The sequence below is a fragment of the Lonchura striata genome, chromosome 3, assembly GCF_046129695.1.
Source record: "Lonchura striata isolate bLonStr1 chromosome 3, bLonStr1.mat, whole genome shotgun sequence".
In the NCBI taxonomy this organism is placed as follows: Eukaryota; Metazoa; Chordata; class Aves; order Passeriformes; family Estrildidae; genus Lonchura; species Lonchura striata.
The window spans coordinates 29,457,338-29,475,453 of NC_134605.1; the positions used below are offsets into that span (position 1 = coordinate 29,457,338).

At 41.2% G+C, this 18,116-nt stretch overlaps 1 long non-coding RNA gene across 2 annotated transcripts in view; it reads left to right on the forward strand.

Annotated features, from left to right (window-relative positions):
- LOC110481696 (uncharacterized) overlaps window positions 1-18,116 on the forward strand; it is a 52,589-nt gene that overhangs the window by 12,027 nt on the left and 22,446 nt on the right. The window contains exon 3 of one of the 2 annotated variants that reach the window (XR_013339688.1): window positions 695-898. The exons of the other annotated variant lie outside the window; for it this stretch is intronic. This is a non-coding gene — a long non-coding RNA (uncharacterized LOC110481696). Of the gene's footprint in view, window positions 1-694; window positions 899-18,116 lie in introns of those variants that run through there. 2 annotated transcript variants of the gene reach the window in all.

An 18,116-nucleotide genomic window follows, 5' to 3' on the forward strand; every position in this document is an offset into this window, starting at 1 on the left:
CCCCAAACTATTTTTTTTTTTCATTGAGTTTTGTTATAAACTTTATCTTTGAGAGAAGAGCTCTTTCTGCCTTTTTTTTGTGCATACTTTTTGCCCAGTCATACCATTTCCTTCCAGTAGCTGATTTTACATGTCACCTTTTGCCTGGCAGCAGAATGTCTGAGAATGATTTGAAAATCACAGAGGACAATATTACAGCAGAGAAATAAAAATGCCTTATTCCAAGCTCAGTTCTGCATAATATCAGTAAGATGCAGTTACTTATGCTGTCTGAGTCAAAAACATTTATTGCCGTTATAAAAAAAAATATTTCAAGAGTTTCAAATGGGAGCTTGTAGCTTGATGCACTGATTGGTGCTCACAGATTTATTAGACATGTGATAAGTAACTTGAAAATAAGAAAATATCTGTAATCAATTGAAGATGCATTTAACTTTGGAAGCTATGGAACCAAAAATAAGTATATATTAGATGTAACACTAAGTAAGCATGTGCCCTGTTTCCTGCTGGAAAGTGTGACCTGTCTTGAACTTTGTAGTCACCTTTCAGAAGCAGTTTCCATGAGCTCATGCAGACAGCTAGGAAATAAGCTTACTATTCTCTTGAAATGAGGTAAAATCTTTTACCAGGATCTGTTTAAATGTGTTTATAAATGTTCTAAACATTTCAGCATCTCCTTGTATTCTTTCTTCAGGTGGTCTACAAATTGTTCCTGACATGTTTATTTTATTCCTGGAGGACTGGTCTGCTCAGAAAACACAAGCTCTGGGTCTTCTCCTGCTTTCTTGTCTTTCAAAGCATGAGATCCTACTGATGAAAGAAAATTACACCTCCTTTATACCAGTTAAAAGCTTCCATTTTTAATGCTATCTTAGCCTTAATAACACCTATACATCCATTCTTAGGATTAGGACCAAAGTGAAAGAGAACTAATTCATGGAACACATTGGTCTCTTGGAGTTTCCTGAAGCTTTATTTACTAAGTGATAGATGGGGAATCTGAGAACCTGAGTTCCTGAGTATCTGCTATTGGTACTACTATGAATTAATTGCCACAGATCACTTGATCTTTATGTGTCTTGATTTGCAATACCTTTAATGCTTTTGCTGTCGGGGAGATGTAACCTCTTGAAAGTTGTAGAATGCTTTGAGACCATTGCATAGATGGTACTGCATGAAAGCTCAAAATAACATACAGCAAATCTGACTTCAGACTTCTTGTTGCTTTTCTGGATGACTGATTTTAATTGCAGTGAGTTAAACAGTTGTAAATATGCATTTGCTGCACATTGAACAAAGGTTTTCATTCCTGGATTCCCATGCAGGTGTGTGGCTGTGACCTGACCAACACTCTGCTGATCCTTCCCTTGTTTATCCCTTGCAATTGATTCCAGCAGTGATGAATTCACCTCTTGAAATGAATAGCGTCAAGTTTGTCAATATTTTAAAAGCTAAACCTAATTTTGTTCTCTTGAGCCTTGCCTTTGGCTTATGAAAGCAGAAGTTTTAAACTCTATTATTTGAGAAGTCTACTGGGATGCCTTGGTGTGGCAGGTGCTATATATAAGTTTAGCACTGCATCACTATTGAAGTCCATTAAGAAAGATCTTTCTGGAGCTGTCAGCACTGTGCAGATTAAAACCAGAAAAATAAAGGCATTCAATAAATGCTGCTATAATGGTTCACATAGCTGCAGAGAGAGGAGTTATCTTTGGCTTGTGATCAGTTTACTTCTGGGTTCAATGTAAAGGTTTTTTGGCTTCCTGTATAAGCTCTGAGAAAAAAAAATCAATGTGGAGAAGCTTGGATGAGTGCCAGAAGAAATATTGTACTGAATCCAGAATATAGAAATCCTTCACAATTTCTATATTTTGCTCCATGCTGGCTCTTTATAGTCTAGCAAGAACTAAGCTTTACTATCATGACTCCAGTACCATTGCAGGGTTGTACAGGATGTGAACAAATTGTCAGATTTTATTTGGTCATTTAAAAACGTATCAACTCCCCCAGAAAGATACTGTTAAAAAGGCAAGTTTGGTAAAAGGTGAGAGGGAGAAGCATCAAACACCTGGAAAAGGATTGGAAACAAAGCATAGAGAATAAGCATTCTGTTTCAAAGTTGGTGAAGATTGGCAGCAAGGCACCTCTTTATCCCTGCCATGGCAACTATTTAACTGTTTGGAGCAATGGCAGAGGCATCCTGCAAGAACAGGTGCAAGAACAGTGCCTCTGAAAGTGGTGGTGGAAAGCACCCAGGTACTTGCAGGGTTTTCCAGAAACTGTAATGCCTCAGGAAAGGAACTGTGAGAGTGCAGTGCATTCTCCTGCTCAAGGCATAATGGGGTGCTCAAATTTGCAGATAATGCCAGTTTACTCAGAGTATTGGCCTAATCAGCCTGCAATCATGGTAATGCCTTCAATTGGATCAATGGCACAATCATTTTCCCCTGCTCTGGTTTCTGTTTGGTAAAGACACTGAATAAGGCTCTCAGATACAAGAGGCAGAAATTGCAAAGCAAACTGAATGTGATGTTTGACTGGGGAACATCTGGAAACACTGGAAGTTGTACATCAGAGAGGAGGTCCCTGACTGGGATGTGAAAAATGTGAGCATTAGAAAGAAGGAGAAATAGTATTCATGCTCCCAGAATACAAGGACAAGGGAACGGTCAATAGAAATATAAGGCAGCAAATATAAAACTGTTACAAGGAAATACATTTTATACAGTGCCTAATTAGCTCATTCCCATAAGATAACGTTGTCATGGTTTGACACGGGAAAAGAATTTTCTTGGAAGGAGGAGGTCAGTCCATTCAGAGGTCAGGTTTGGATACTGACACTTGGGGTGACCAATTGAAGGTGGACACGCCTCAGAGAACACAGAGGGGTTAAAAGCAGAATTCCCAGGAGAACTCGCTCTCTTTGGTTCTGGTCAGCAGAGAGTGCAAACCTCCCCTGCCCGGCCATGAGCCGGGTGCGGGAGGGGAAAAGCCATGTGGCCTGCAGAGGTAGGCCAGGGGGTGAAGGATCGGGAACCGAGCTGGGCCAGTTCCTGCGGATGGAAGGGTGGAGAACGTCTGAGATGTCTTTGTTCTTCCCCCAAACTAGAGGGAAAGAGACAGAGAGCCTGCAGACACCTGGAAGTTTGCCAGCAGAGGAGAAGGAGAAGGGTGGGGGGAAAGATGCCCAGCGTGGGAGACTGAAGATGGAGTCCTGGCCCAAGATTTCAGCCGTCCGGGGAGTCCGGGAATTTTAACCCTTTCCTGTGAAATGAAGGCTTTATGAAATATTACTCCTCCTCACTTTGAAGGAAAGAGAGACAGCCTGGGACCTCAGATGTTAGGGAAAGAAGGTTGAGGGGAGATGATGGAGTGGCTTTTGGCTGGGCTTTTCTTGTTAACCATAGACTGGACCAATTTTTCCTGCAACAGAGACTGCATTTTTACGGGGATGCAATGGTGAGCCAAAAGACCTGCTTCAGCAACTATCAGTACAAGAATAGAGTGAACAGAGAAAAGCTGAGGAGGGTGTGATGATGCCCTCTGTCCTCAGAGAAGAAGAAGATCTCTGTTCTTGGACCCTCGGCCCCAGGGGAAAATGGGGGGCACTGTGACCCCAAAAAGAGACACTGGACTGTTGTTCCTGTTGGTCCTTGGCAAAGCATCCTTAAAGGGGCCCTATGAGCAGTCTCTGTCCATGCACAGTGGTGAGAGTACTGTGACATGGAGAGGAGAGTGTCACACTAGCCCGGAGTGTTTGGGTGGTGCCATGTGTGACATGGAAACACAAGAGGTGGCAGCTGTGTTTCCTGGGGGTCTATGGTGCAAGGGAGACTCCTCTCTCCCCTGATGGGCTCAGTATTGATTATGTGGAAGGGTGAAGACTGGATTAAGGGTCCAAATGTGTCTCGCTGTGGTTTGTTGGAGTTGGGTGGTGGGAAGAGGAATGTTTTGAAAGGTTTTAATTTTGAATTTTGTGTGTGTTTTTTTCCTTTCTTTTTCCTTTTATAGTAGTAGTGGTAGCTTAATAAAGTTTTTTTTTTCCTTTGTTATTAAGCTTAGGCCTGTTTTGCTCTGTTCTTGATTGCATTTCACAGCATTCAATTGATACGTTGCATTTTCATGGGGGCACTGGCATTGTGCCAGTGTCAAACCATGACAAACATTAAGCCTAAGAGATTAGTAGGATTTAAATAAAGGGATTAGATATTTATATGGATAATGTAATTGGGGATGTTCTTATTAAATAGAATATATTTTTTCTTTTGTTATGGAAGCCCTCTTGCTTCAGGGCCTAGGCTAGTTGCTAACTGATAAGAATTAAAAAGAAACTTCCCCTTTTGGCAAGTGATTCCCTACTTGTCTTCTGCTAGGTTCCTTGTACTTAATCTGAATTGTTTCTACAGGCCCTATCACAGCAGGATTATTAAACTATATGGTTCATTTGTTTGGTATAGCATGGCAATTCAGTTCCTTCATAATCAAATGTCTCACTGAAGGATCACAAAAATCTCAGTGGTCTGAAACAAAATTTCCTTTTTCTTCTGCTAACTCCATAAAAGGATTGACCTTGAGTGCCCACCTATTAGACACCACCAAATCAGCACCAACAAATTTCACTTACCTGTCCTAACAGAAATATCTTCCAGCTTTCACTCAGGACTTACACAAGTTCAGTTACAGAGATGGCAGGACTTCAAAGATCCTTCAACCTTAACCGAGCGGGTTATCAAGCACTGGAACAGGCTGCCCAAGGAAGTGATGGAGTCATCATCCCTAAACTTATTTGAAAGAGGTGTAGATGTGGCACTTAAGGATATGCTTTAGTGTTGGACTTCACAGTGCTGGGTTAATGGCTGGACTTGATGTATGATCTTGAAGGTATTTTCCAACTTGAAAAATTCTATGATTCTGTGTCCTCCCACAGATGTGAATGGGAGTGTCCCATCAAAGCTGTCAGAATTTGGAACAAAACCCAATGATAATCAGAAGGAAAAATTGATTCAAAACTCTTCCTTTCACTTCCAGGCAAGATAAGAAAGTTGCTGCTAGTAGTCTAGTCTGCCCATTAAAAAACATCAGATAGCCTTACCTAACCTGGCTAAAATCCAATTGTCTTACATTTTGTTTACTGAAACATCCTTCTCTTTGGTCTTGTTAAGTGTATTTTCAGTCTGTGCACATCCCTGAAAAATACTGCTATAAAGATCATCCTCCTAATTCATCAGTTGGATTCACATTCTTTCACATTCAAAGAATTACACATTCTTTGCTCCTTTCTACTACATTCCTCTTCTTTACTCCATCAGACACAAGTTATTTGTCTTTTCTGTCAAGCCCCCTCCCACCCTGCCAAAGAGCTCTCCTTTGCTATGACAATGTTGTCTCCTTCTCATCATTCTGTCAGTTTCTATTTCTCACTTGTTAATATTTTTATAGAAACAACTTCTGGGCCTTTTTTTTTCTTGCTGCTATTGAGAAGAATCTTGGTAAAAAGCAGCAGAATACCCTCATTATCTTTCCAAATCTCTGTTGAAAACACTCCTTTACTGTGTTGCCTATGAAAAGCTTGCCAGCGATGTGGCTGCTCTCCATCACACTGACAAACAGGACCCAAACCAAACAACCCACTGCCCTGTGTGCCCAGATGCACCTGCTGCCCTTTACATACACCTGAAAGGTAGAAATGGCCTATTTGGTTCTGCAAAGTGCCTTCACAACAGCTTCCCCGTCATTGACTGGGAATTCTGAGGGTCACTACAGAACAAACATTGACCTTCCTCATGCCTTTTCCATCACTTGAAGAGTTTAACAGAGTGCTGATGCTTTTGTGCCAGTGAAACACCCAAGTTAGGAACTCCTTTCTGAAGGAGCTGTATGTGTGTGGTCATCATGCTCTCTGGCCAAGGTCTCTTCTGAAGGCACATGCAATTAAAAGTGGGCTCCAGAGAAGAAGTGTTCAGCTTAGCCCTATGTTTGGCATTGTTGCTTTTCCCTCATTGGATAACAACTCCTGCAAAACCTCCAGTTCAAGAGGTTGTCTTTTGTGTACTAAATGCTGCCATTACTTAAAAAGCACTCTTGCTGAATATGCCTAAAGTCACTCCTGCAGGACAGTTTCAATCAAATTGTGTTCAATTTATTCCAGCTGAATAACTCTGAAATGTAAATAAAATTAAATTAATGGTGTTGTATTTTGTATTGTGTTACAAATGCAATAAACTTGAAGTAATGCTGACTGTAAAATCAGATGAAAACTACAGAGTAAAAATCAACTCCTAGAAAACAGTGCAAAATTTGATATCTGGCTTGCAAGAGCAATCAGGGTACATGTAATCTAGAAGGTATTTTTAATTATATTTGTTCATACTGTTTCTCTGCTTCATTCTAATAAAAGACAATAAATACTCCCCTATAGGGGTTCTGTTTGGTTTGACAAACATGCAGACAACCCTGTGTCTGTTCCTAGCTGACTGTTTTGGGACTTGCAGAGATATTGTTAGTTATAATTATCTTACATTTGTAGGACACCTTTAATACTAAAGCACATTATAAAATAGAAATGAGGTCCAAAGTGCTTACACAGCACTGTCAAAATATGTATATTTTCTTCCACTTATTTGGTAACACTCCAGATTTGGTCCTAGAAATTGTAAGTATTGATATATACATAGCAGAATATCTTATCTGTTGAATACCTCCCCAGAAAATTTACTCCCCAGAAGGTTTAGGATTCCTGTCAGATATTTGGATAACTCCTGGTGCAAACATTACTGAGAATCACTGGGGAAAACCCAGCTTTCACCAAGAGTGCTTCAAAATATGTTGTAGGTATACAAAGCAGGCACAGCTTCAGGATGTGATGTCTTATCTAAAGCATTAGAGACAGGAAAATACGTGGAGTGCAGTAGGGTAACTGGGAATAGCTAGTTGAAAAGCCAGGGAAATCTCAGGAAAACAGGAAGCTGGACAAGACAAACGCAGATCTGAACCAATGTGGTTAATCAAACGTTCTCCCCTTATTCGAGATAAGATGGTAGTTTATATAAGCTTCTACATAGTTTACAGTTACAAAGACACTCTGATTGGCACATTAACATTGTTTACCTTTTCCTTAAGATGGCTAAACTTTTCACACTGCAGCTCTACTCTAATTCATGCTCGGATAGCTCATTACCTTGTAGTTACCTTAACATAATTTCTATCTGTGCCACAACTGAATTCTCACTGCATCAAAGGCTTCGAGGCCCCATCAAGGCCGCTTATTGGGTAGCTCAAACCTCATTCCAAACATAAATCGTGACCTCTGTCTCTCAGAAATTCTGCAACAATTCCCTCTTTTTCTTTTTGAGCTACCCAGGCTGACTTGAAGGCCCAGTGCACCATCTTTTGCATATAATAAACTATAATAAACACAGTATAGAAACAAAACTAATCATAGTAATAAGAAAAAATACAATAGCAAAATGAACTTAATCTTTAACTCAACTAGTAAAACCTAAAGAACTGATCCAATTAGCAAACAGAGGGTCTACAGTAACAAGTTCCTTCATGTTGTCTTTCAATTGTGCTAACTATTTTTTAATTGATTGAAAGTGGTCAGCCAAATTCATGCAGCACATGCCTTCAAATTTTTTGCACCCATGTTCTTGTGCTAAATGAAGGACATCAATGGCAGCTCTGTTTTGCAGAACCGCATGACAGGTACTACCTATATCTGTGGCAAGCTCAATTAACATTTTAGATGTATTATTAATTTACTTTTCTGTCCAGCAGGCCAGGATGTTCAATTGTGTGAGAGCTTGCACTGAAGCAACTCGTGGGGTGAAAAATGAGGTTAGTATTACAGAAATGCACCCCACTTCATATTTCTCATGTTCTTGATTGTCCTGTTTAACATGAAAGGAACAAACTTAATTATAAATACAAACTACATTTATGATAAACTTAATGTTACGCTTATAATTATCTAATTGATTGTCCCTCTTTTTTTTTTTGCCATTGAAAAACAATGGCAAAATGAACAGAAAAATGCCAGGCATTATTAAAACTCATTAAAACTTAGTAAAAAATTCTATAACCTAATTAAAAACACACTTATGAAAAAACCCAAAGTCCACGACCTTCTGTGGGTGAAACACAAATCTTTGCACAATCCACTTTTGCTGTGCATCCTCTGATCCATTTGTGGAGACATCAGCGCTCTTGAAATTGATAAGTCCAGCATTCTTCATTGAAATCCATCTAGATTCTGCACCCTGCTAAAACACAAACAAACCCAACACCCCCCACAGGGACTGGAGGGTCCTCTCTCAATTCTGTTCCCTAAAATTTGTATGAAGAAATGGAAATATCAACATCTTTGTTATAAACATGAAAAAAACATCAAGAACAAAACAATGCATATAGTAAAGAAACTAACAACAAATAAAAATCAATCAGATAACACACAACATTACATATAAAATCACAGTTACCAAGTGCTACACTATCAAATTGTCATCCCAGAGTCTGCAGCAGCTGATAAATCTTAAAACAACAGAGATTTGGATAAAACATGTCTGGATCATGTCTCTCCAAAACTCCCTTTGAGGCTCAGCTGCCCTACATGGTCAAATTGTCAAGCCAAAAGGATTTGAATACTTTTTGGTGCAGAAAACACCTGGGTCAATCACACCATCCACGTAGAGCCAGAGCTTGGCCAGAGCTCGAACTCTAATTGGAGGATATATTTTATCACATTAGAAAACAAAAGTCCTAGAAATAACAGTTATAAGTAAAAACCTTATTATTAAAAATTTATCAAACTATCAAATATTTGAACCTGTCTAGAATTTCTTTCAAGACAAACATTCTTCAAATACAACAAACCCTTTCTTCAGAAAGCTGAAAATTTTGATGTCTGAAATCTTGAACTAAAATTTGAACAATGAGTTTTTAAAGGAAGATGAATTGCAGCTGCATAAAAGATTGGATAAAGAAATCACATGAGTAGTTAAAAAATCAAAAACACAGGATCCTGAAAAAAACACATCTTGCAGTCAATCACCTAAAGAGACAGTAAAACATATGAAAACTGAATGTAAGTACTAAAACAACACCTCAATACCTTAATACCTTAATAATAATTCATATCACAAAAATCAGACAACTCACATTATATGATCAACCTATCAACAAGAAATGTTTAAAATAGTTTAAGACAATCCTTTCAAAGCATTCATATAACATTAGTAACAATCACTACTTATCATTACCTACAAAAACTTAACAACAATCACTATTTATCGCATCATTTATAAAACTTAGAAATCATCATTACTTATATTATTATCTATAAAAACCCAAAGACAGAGATTACAAACTCAATACCAACATTCCATCTGACTGACATTTTCTCAACTATTTGTTTTCAGAGACATTTTGGTAATTAAATCATTACTAACATTTCTATCTTTATACAGTGATTTTCATCCATATCATGTTTGAAATAACATTGATTCACATAATGTTCATCCTTCTTGGTATCTTGGAAAACACTCGGTACTGCTATAATTTTTCATTAAGTCTTCTGACCCTTGTAAGGAATTGGAAAGATGCTGTTGAACTTTTTGCTGTAGTGTCGCGATCCCGCCATCGGCGGCGCTGCTGCTCTCGGCGTTGTCGCTGCCATGGCAACCAGGCTGTGCAGCCGTCTCCGCCGCCATTGCTGGGCGCTGCGGGGGCCACCCCCGGCTGGGTTTCCAGGGAGATGAGGGGCGGCGCCGCCTCGCTCCCGTCCTTGTTGTGTCACCTTGTGGATGGGAGAAGAGACACCCCCGCCACGGCCGCGCCCCGCCTGCTCCGACTCCAGCGCGGCTGAGCCCCAGGAACGCCCCTCTCCCCCCTTGCGCTGCTGCTCGGCAGCAAGGAGCCTTCCGTCTCTCGGCCGATGTCCGCTCCGCCCCGGGCTCGCCTCGGGCTCGGTGCTGGCCGGCCCCGCTCCGCCCGGCCCCGCGCCCGCCGCTCCTGCGCTCCGCCCGGGCGGCTGGCCGGTGCTCGCCGCCGCAGCCCGCTGCCTTAGTTCTGCCAGCTCGTTTCCCAAGGGACTTTCTGTAACTTTTCTTTGTCTTTTGCCCACCGAGTCAATTGCTTGCATAAGATCGGACTCTTATCTTTTTCCCTCTCTCAGAGAGGATATGTGAAAGCAACAGCGGTGCTCTTCCTCGGACGCTCTCTATTCGTCCCCTTTTTTTCCCTTTGCGGCTTACCTCCAGCCTCCGCGGGTTGCTGCGCTCGCTTTTCTTCGGCAAGGCAGCATCCCGCTCCAGCTCCCGGCCCCGGCCACGTCCACACCCGCCGTTCGGGTTCCTCGTGAACGCCGGGGTCTTCACTGCTCCAGCGGACTCTCGCAAACAAACAATGATGCGAAAAGTGTTTTTCCTCCCGTCAGGAATGGCCCGATTCGGAGTTTGGAGTCTTCTGCTCCGTTCCACCTGATCCTCGTTCACACAAAGTGAATTTGGGATCCCAGTCCCGTCGCCATAAGGCGATTTGGACCTCAATTTTCGTCACGCGACTCAAACTCGGCTCCCCGTTACTATATAAGAGTAATTTGGGAGCTTTTTCGGAGCATCCTGAGTCCCTGGTTGGGCACCACTAAAAGCCAGGGAAATCTCAGGAAAAGGGGAAGCCGGACAAGACAAACGCAGATCTGAACCAATGTGGTTAATCAAACGTTCTCCCCTTATTCGAGATAAGATGGTAGTTTATATAAGCTTCTACATAGTTTACAGTTACAAAGACACTCTGATTGGCACATTAACATTGTTTACCTTTTCCTTAAGATGGCTAAACTTTTCACACTGCAGCTCTACTCTAATTCATGCTTGGATAGCTCATTACTTTGTAGTTACCTTAACATAATTTCTATCTGTGCCACAACTGAATTCTCACTGCATCAAAGGCTTTGAGGCCCCATCAAGGCCGCTTATTGGGTAGCTCAAACCTCATTCCAAACATAAATCATGACCTCTGTCTCTCAGAAATTCTGCAACATGGTTGAATGGCCCTGTTGGAACTCAAGCCCCTGGCTCAGGGGAGCCCAGGTATTTTGAATGCTGCAATCTCTTCAGCCACAAGCTGCTCTGCTTTGAGCTGCCAGGGAGTAGTTTGGAACCCATCCAGCCTCTCACATACCCTTCTGCTTATCTTACAGGAGCATCAAGGCTTTGTGGTGCACAGACAGAGGATTCCACAGACTCAGGGAAAGGGTGCAAATCTATCAGGGGCAGCAGAGGTGAAAGGAAAGGGAAAGTAGGACTCAGCTGACAGATACCCACTGCCATCCCATCACAAAGTATACAAACTGCACTGGGGAGGGCTGATTTAGCCCCTCAGAGCCATGCCTTTTTTCCACCCTTGTTGGTTCTTTTACAAAGGCTTTAAAGCACAGTGCAGTAAAGTTGTTGCCACAGTAAACAAAGCTCCAAACCTCGGAAGATCTCAGGTCTTTACCGGGTCTGGCCATACCCACCTCTATGTATGAAGCAAATTCTCTTTGGTCAGGTAAACCCTATCAGGTTACAGAGGCAGAGTGAGGTTCTCAGTGGACAAGAAACTCTTCTGGCCTGCTAACAACACATAGATATTACGGACATCTGGTTTCCAAGACATTTGTGACATCAAAATGCATGGACAGTCTCGTCTCAAAGTCTGACAGATTGTCTATGAATCCTTGTGTTTAAAGTGATACAGAAAATACTAAATCAGTGTCAGTGCTGATAGACTCAAAAACCTGATGCCTTAATATTCTCTGACTTTAAAAGCTTGCCTAGAAATCTTTCCAAGTTCATTTGGACTGAAGTAAAATTCATGAAGCTGCAGTCATACTGTTATGTCTATTTAATTTCTGCTTCATACATTCCTTTCATAACTACCGAGCAGTTATGTGGCCCCAGGAAAAGAGAGCAAAGTCAGCTCTACTGTAATGGGAAGAATCTTGGTGGAAGGCACTGAAACTATGCTAAGGCAATATTCAGTCCAAAGGGTACCAACCCAGTGCTGAATTAAGGTATTCTTAATGTATCATCCAAGAACTATGGAGGTCTTTCAGTAATATTTTATTTCTAATTAAACAAATGAGCAGTCAGTGGTTTAAATAAATTCTAAAGAGGAAGAAGCTCTAACATTCCCTCTGATCCTCCTTTCTTTTGTGGCTGTCTCATATGTGCAGCTCACGTGCTTGCCTCAGTTATTCACAGCCACATGACAAATGCTACCTAATGGCCAGATTATTCTATTTGTGCTTTTGTACTACCCTCTCCTTGCAAACCTGAAACACTTTGAATTCACACAGTGAACTACAGCAAGTCAATGTTCACTTTTGATACACTGGATTTATTTAAAAAGTGGCTTGTGCAAAAATCTTTGGATGAGATACAGTGCATTAAATTTTGTGTGGACATAGCTATACTTTGAACTTTTCTACCTGGCCTCTTGCTGATATCCCACATGATATTTCTTCATGCTGGGGTTGTTTCATCTGCTTACCTGTAGGTTCTCACTGGATCAAGGGCCAAACTAATGGGATTCAGCTACTGGTGCATGTACCCAAAAGTAGCCTGTGAATACATGATCAAAATCTCATGCACTATTTCCCACCTCCCAGTCTCCTTTCCCAGAAAACGAGGAGTCATCCAGGATTCATAGGTCATCACACACCCAGAAAAAGCAGGCCGATCAGACATGCTGTGAGTGACCTGGAGATATAGGAGTATATACTAAAGTGATGGAGACGGATGTACTTAGGCTATAGCTCATTGCAACAAGGATAGAATAAAACTGGCAAAAATGGGAGAGAAAATTCTGAGTCTGTAAACAAGATTTCTGTCAGTATTTCATGTACCAACTTCTTCCCCAAGGCGTTGTGTCTGATATTTTGTGCAGAAGTTTGTGTGCTGTGACCTGTGCTGGTGGAAGACAGGAGTCTTGTCCTAACTTAGTCAGGGCTACAAGAATGTAAAATTTGTGCAAACCTAAGACCTTTCCCCTGTGGAAAAATAAAAACCAAAACAAAACCCCTGAACAGACCCAGATGACAATGATCCTTAAATACAGCATAAAGTTGCTGTATAGCTACAGTAAAAGAGTGCTCAAGATGGTGGTGGTAGACTTCACGTTTAAGTGTATCTTGGGGTTATAGAGGGAGGGATGAGAGAAGGCACACAAATGTGTTCTGTGAGCCCTGCAATTAATGTCATTTTAGGCCAAAATAATTAGGCAGTTTCTTCAGCCTGTTTGGGTTGTGGATTCTACATCTGCTGAATGCAGCATCCATGCCAAGGAAGTTTTGTTTGGTGATGATCATTCCTCTAAAATTTGCACAGTAATTGCACACTGTCACTTACCTACCATCTCCATTCTCCCAGCCTTTTCCATTTTCATACTTTCCAGGCCAATCACTGTTGTACATGCCTGCACCCCAATCAAACTAATGACAGTGCAGTACTTTCAGATGAATAAATACTTAATAGGGGCATCCAGGTTTACTACAGCTAGGGAGAGCTTGGGCAATAAACAACACACTTTGCTGTTTCATAGGCACTGTCAGCTTTCACCTCCCATGGCATTTTATGAGGCATATTTCCCAAAACAAGATGTGTGGAAAATGAAGGAGATTAAATACCCCTGGGCTGGTTACTATCAAAATAACACTCTTGGCATCATCAGAGTTCAGGTCTAGTAAGGTTATTGCAGGACTCGATGTTGTGCTTTGAATGTTGTCTCCTAGTGGAATGAGGGAGAACAGCAAACAAGGCAGTGCTGCACCTTCTCACCAAGAGTGTAAGACAAAGCAGGTCCACAAGGGTTTTGGTGAAGTGACAACCTGTGAGACGACTCTGGTTACACAAAGTGATCGCATCCCCCTTGTCTGTTTCCAAATAGCACCCTTCTCTGCCCTTCAGGGCCTTATTTAATAAAAAACTTTTGAAATTGAAATACTGTGATTGCAATACTCGTTTTGCTTTTTCCAATACCAGAATACAGAATATCATGTGTGTTTTGAAAAGCAACCGTTTAAAAGACAACAGTCACTCTGGAGTAGTACATTTACACATTTTTGCCTGTGTACCTTAGAATACAAAAAACCAGGGCAAAAAGTACCAGATGGAAATTGCAGGTTTTCATGAATTTAGTTTTTTATTTCTTCCATTATTCTAGCAGTGGTTGTTGGTATTAAGTCTGTATGAGTATTATGTCTGTTTCATTTTGATACATCATGGAGCAAGCTGTAAATGTAAGTGCAGAAATAGGGATGTAGTTTAGTGGTGAATTTGGCAGTGTTAGGTTAACAGCTAGGTCCTTGAAGATGTTTTCCAAGTCAGAAATGCTATGATTCTATGATTCATGGCAGGATGAACTTATCTAGCATAAGAACAATGTGCCTTGACACACAGGCAGGGTTGACTTAATTCTGTCTTAATTCAGCTCCTTAATGCAGGGATTTCTCCTGCCTAACCTCCCAATGCCTCTCATCCCCACCACCTTTCCAACTTTTTAGGTTTCCTCAGCAAAATGGAAGCAGTGTGGGAAACATTTTATTGTTGCTACATCTTCCCCTGCATGGGAAAAGAGACTTGTGAATGGCATTCCAAAATCCTCATTTTGGAAATGCTGTCATGGCTGTAATCAAGATCCCAGCTGTCACAGTAATGGCTTAATCCGTTTGTCAGACTGTCCTGCTGCCACATCACAGTCTCCAAGAAAGGGGAGATCATCAATTGCAGAGTACCAAATTGACCTCCTAAGGAAGAAAGAAAATAGAAGAGATCAAGTGTTTCACATCATCTTGATGGTATTGTGGAGGATGAACAAAAGAAAAAAATGAGGAGGAGAAAAAGGGAGCTTTCTGAGCAGAAATACGAGTCAGCTTTTTACTTGAAGGGGGTGTAGAAGGGAGAGAGAAATGAACAGCAGTAAATGAAAAGCAACAACAGAAAATAGAAAGAACAGCCCTGCAGAAGGGGCTTCTGGTTTTCAGACGGAGCAGAGAGCTGGTGGAGGATGTGCTTATGGCTCATTCCTGTGCACTATTTCAACCCCAACCAGCCATGTTTTGGAAAGCAGAGGGACAAGTGATTATTATGGGCTGCAGCGCACAACACAAAGACAAACACAAGCCAGAAGCTCGTTCTTCCTTCTGCAAAAGCTGAGGCAACAAGACCAGCAGGCCCCTCACTTGTAGTCAGGTAAGGACATCAGACAGAATGGCCACATCTGTACCCAGCTGGGAGTATTGCAGCCTTCCTGCATGCACCCAGCATCTTTTCCACTGCTTTACAGCATGGATTTTCTTGACAGTATTTCACAGATTGTTCTGTGGATGAGTCTGTACCTTGCCTCATAGAAAATTCTACCTGGATTTTTCTGATAGGAGGTTTTAATACTTGCATTATTTGATTTCAAGCAAAGCTATTTTTGAAAAAAAAAAATTAACAGTTTCATAAATTTATATGCTGTCTCATAAACGTCATAAAATGTCTTTTTGACAAATCTAATAAACATAACAAAATGACCTTTCAATAAAATCATTGAAATCTTGCCAGGCTGCATAATAAACTTGCATTTTAGCATGGTTAGCATCTGGGCTTAAAGAAGAAGTGTAAAACCATCCACACCTTTGAGCTATGATTTTCTGAAATTTGCTGATCTTGCCATTTCCAAAAGCCCTGCGCTTCACCTTTCTACCAACCACTGAGGCTTAGAACTAGGTTAAGCTATGGGGCAAAAAAATGCAGTGGGTTTACACTTCACCGGAGCAGATATTGCTCAGTAGCCTCCAGCTTTGTCATGCCTTTGTCAGCCTTTATATATTTCATTTGCATTCCACATTAACTCATTGTAGAATGGAGTGGTTCTTGTAGAAGTGCCCCAGAAAAAATGTTACATGAACTGGGAGAAGCTGATTGATAGATTTTCTTAGAACTGGAAAAAGCCACAACACACTTGTTGTCAAAGTGTTGTTGGGAGTGAGAAGAGCATGTGTGTGACTCTGTGTGTGTGTCTGTGTGTCAGTGTGTCTGTGTGTCCCCAGACTCAATAGTTACCAGCTGGCAGTAGCTGAGAGTGGTGAATTTGAAGTGCAATGATGTAGTGATATCCATGGTGACAAGCAGAAAAAGAAAAAAAACCTCTGGGATACATGTCCAAAATTGCAGAGCTCCTGTTTCTCAAGACCTGCTACAACCTTATGGTGCTGTGGGGACACACTATCAGCCATGCCCTTCCTCAGATGCACTGCTCATAAGGACACCTTTCCTGAGATTCTGTGGTTCCATGCCTTTCTTTGTGCCTTTGCCTCTCCACTGGGGAATGCAAGACACCCATACTTAATTCAGTTTCTGCTGCCTGCTTGTGAGTCAGGCATCCTGCTTTCTCTGTTTGCTATGAACCCATTCTTCCTCTTATCCAAGAATTGCAGGAAGGTGATAAAAAGATAGGGAACTGGGTAGAGAGGAACATGTCCAGATAAACAAGGCAGTGGGAGCGCAGTCCAGAGGGACATGAGCAGTGCTCGGGTGAATGCTACCACTTTCACCCACTTTACTAATGTATGAACTTTATGGCCTTATTCTTAAGCTGGAGTAGCTTTGGCAACTTCCAGAATTTCTTAAGGAAACAGAAAACTATAACTCTGACACTGCTAAAGAGACAGGCTCTTGTGGAGGCCGAAGGGTGCTCTCTTAACTTTCCTGTGTGATGCAAGCAATTGTCTGGGCCCTATTTTGCCCTGCAGATGATCTGTCCACCGTGATGTAGTTGAGAGAGGTTTGGCAATGGCATCCCCGAGCCATGGAATGCTGTTAGCAGCACTGAGCTCTTCATTACAAGGAAATGTTAATTTTCTTCTACTAGCCTGATGAACTTGGTGTAGCATATCAATGGTAGGACAAGTGTCACCACTGAGCTTGCTGAGCTGTGCTCTCTCCTGATGAAACCAGTGAGTCCTCTCTAACTTGTGTCTTCCCTATATATTATCTTCTGGGCATCAGTTGCCTTCCACAAACACTTGGAGAATGGACATGGAAATAATTTAAAGTTATGTCTTTCTCTGAGAGATACAGATGAACTGCCAAGTGTGAAATGCCTTTCCACTGGTGGTGTTTACTAAGATCCTTCTGGAAATGACATGCCTTTTCCAATGGGCTCTAGGTTGGCAGCTGATAACTGAACATAAACTGATAACCCACAGAGCTAAAGATAAACAGCAGGAAACAACAAAATACATCTCAGTCCCACAAAATAAGTTCATTCTTTAGCATTTTTTTCTGCTTTCTCCAATTTAATAGAATGCATTTAATTACTTTTGATTATAAGTGAGAATTAAATAAGACAAATGTGCTTAGAAATCTTTTCTTCATTGCATAGCTATGTTAGCTTTGTGATGTCACAAGTATCAAAATAAAACATTTATGTTCTTCCCTTTATTGGTTGAAGTTCATTTGTGGTCATAAATCCACAGAATTCAATTTGATCACACCAGATAGCAATTTGATTCTATTTGTTTATGTTCTGTGGTGAAAAAAATTACTGATGGCTCTAATTCCCTTATTTCTAGAGTTAGTTATCAAATTCACTTAAATGATATTCTGCCTTCAGTGTCATGAGGGCTATTACCAAAAGTGAAGGTAAAGGAGTGATTTTCCTCTCTGTGTTAGATATTCATGGCATTATGTGAGAATGCATCATGACAAAAGTGCTCAGCTTTTGCTTGGCCCCCATCTCACCTAGACTCTTTCTTAAGACTGGTAAGTCTCTGCATATGCTTCATCCAATTTTGTATTTGATACGTCAGACCATTTATCCATCATTTTAGGTTTTACAACTCACCTAATGCCTTGCTGTATAGGGCAGTGAGATTTCACTGATTTTCACCTGCAAATTGTGGCTCTTCTCTTGCAGCCTTTCACATTCATTCATAGCTTCAGTTGCACATTGGGGTTTGCTGTGTGGTCAGTGGGTGATGTGGCCTTCCAGAGCTTCAGGCTCAGCTGTTTAGGCTCCAGGAAAGGACTTTGCAGCAGTGGGAAGCAGAATGGACTGCAAGTGCTGGTTATAAAAAAACCTGTAATCAA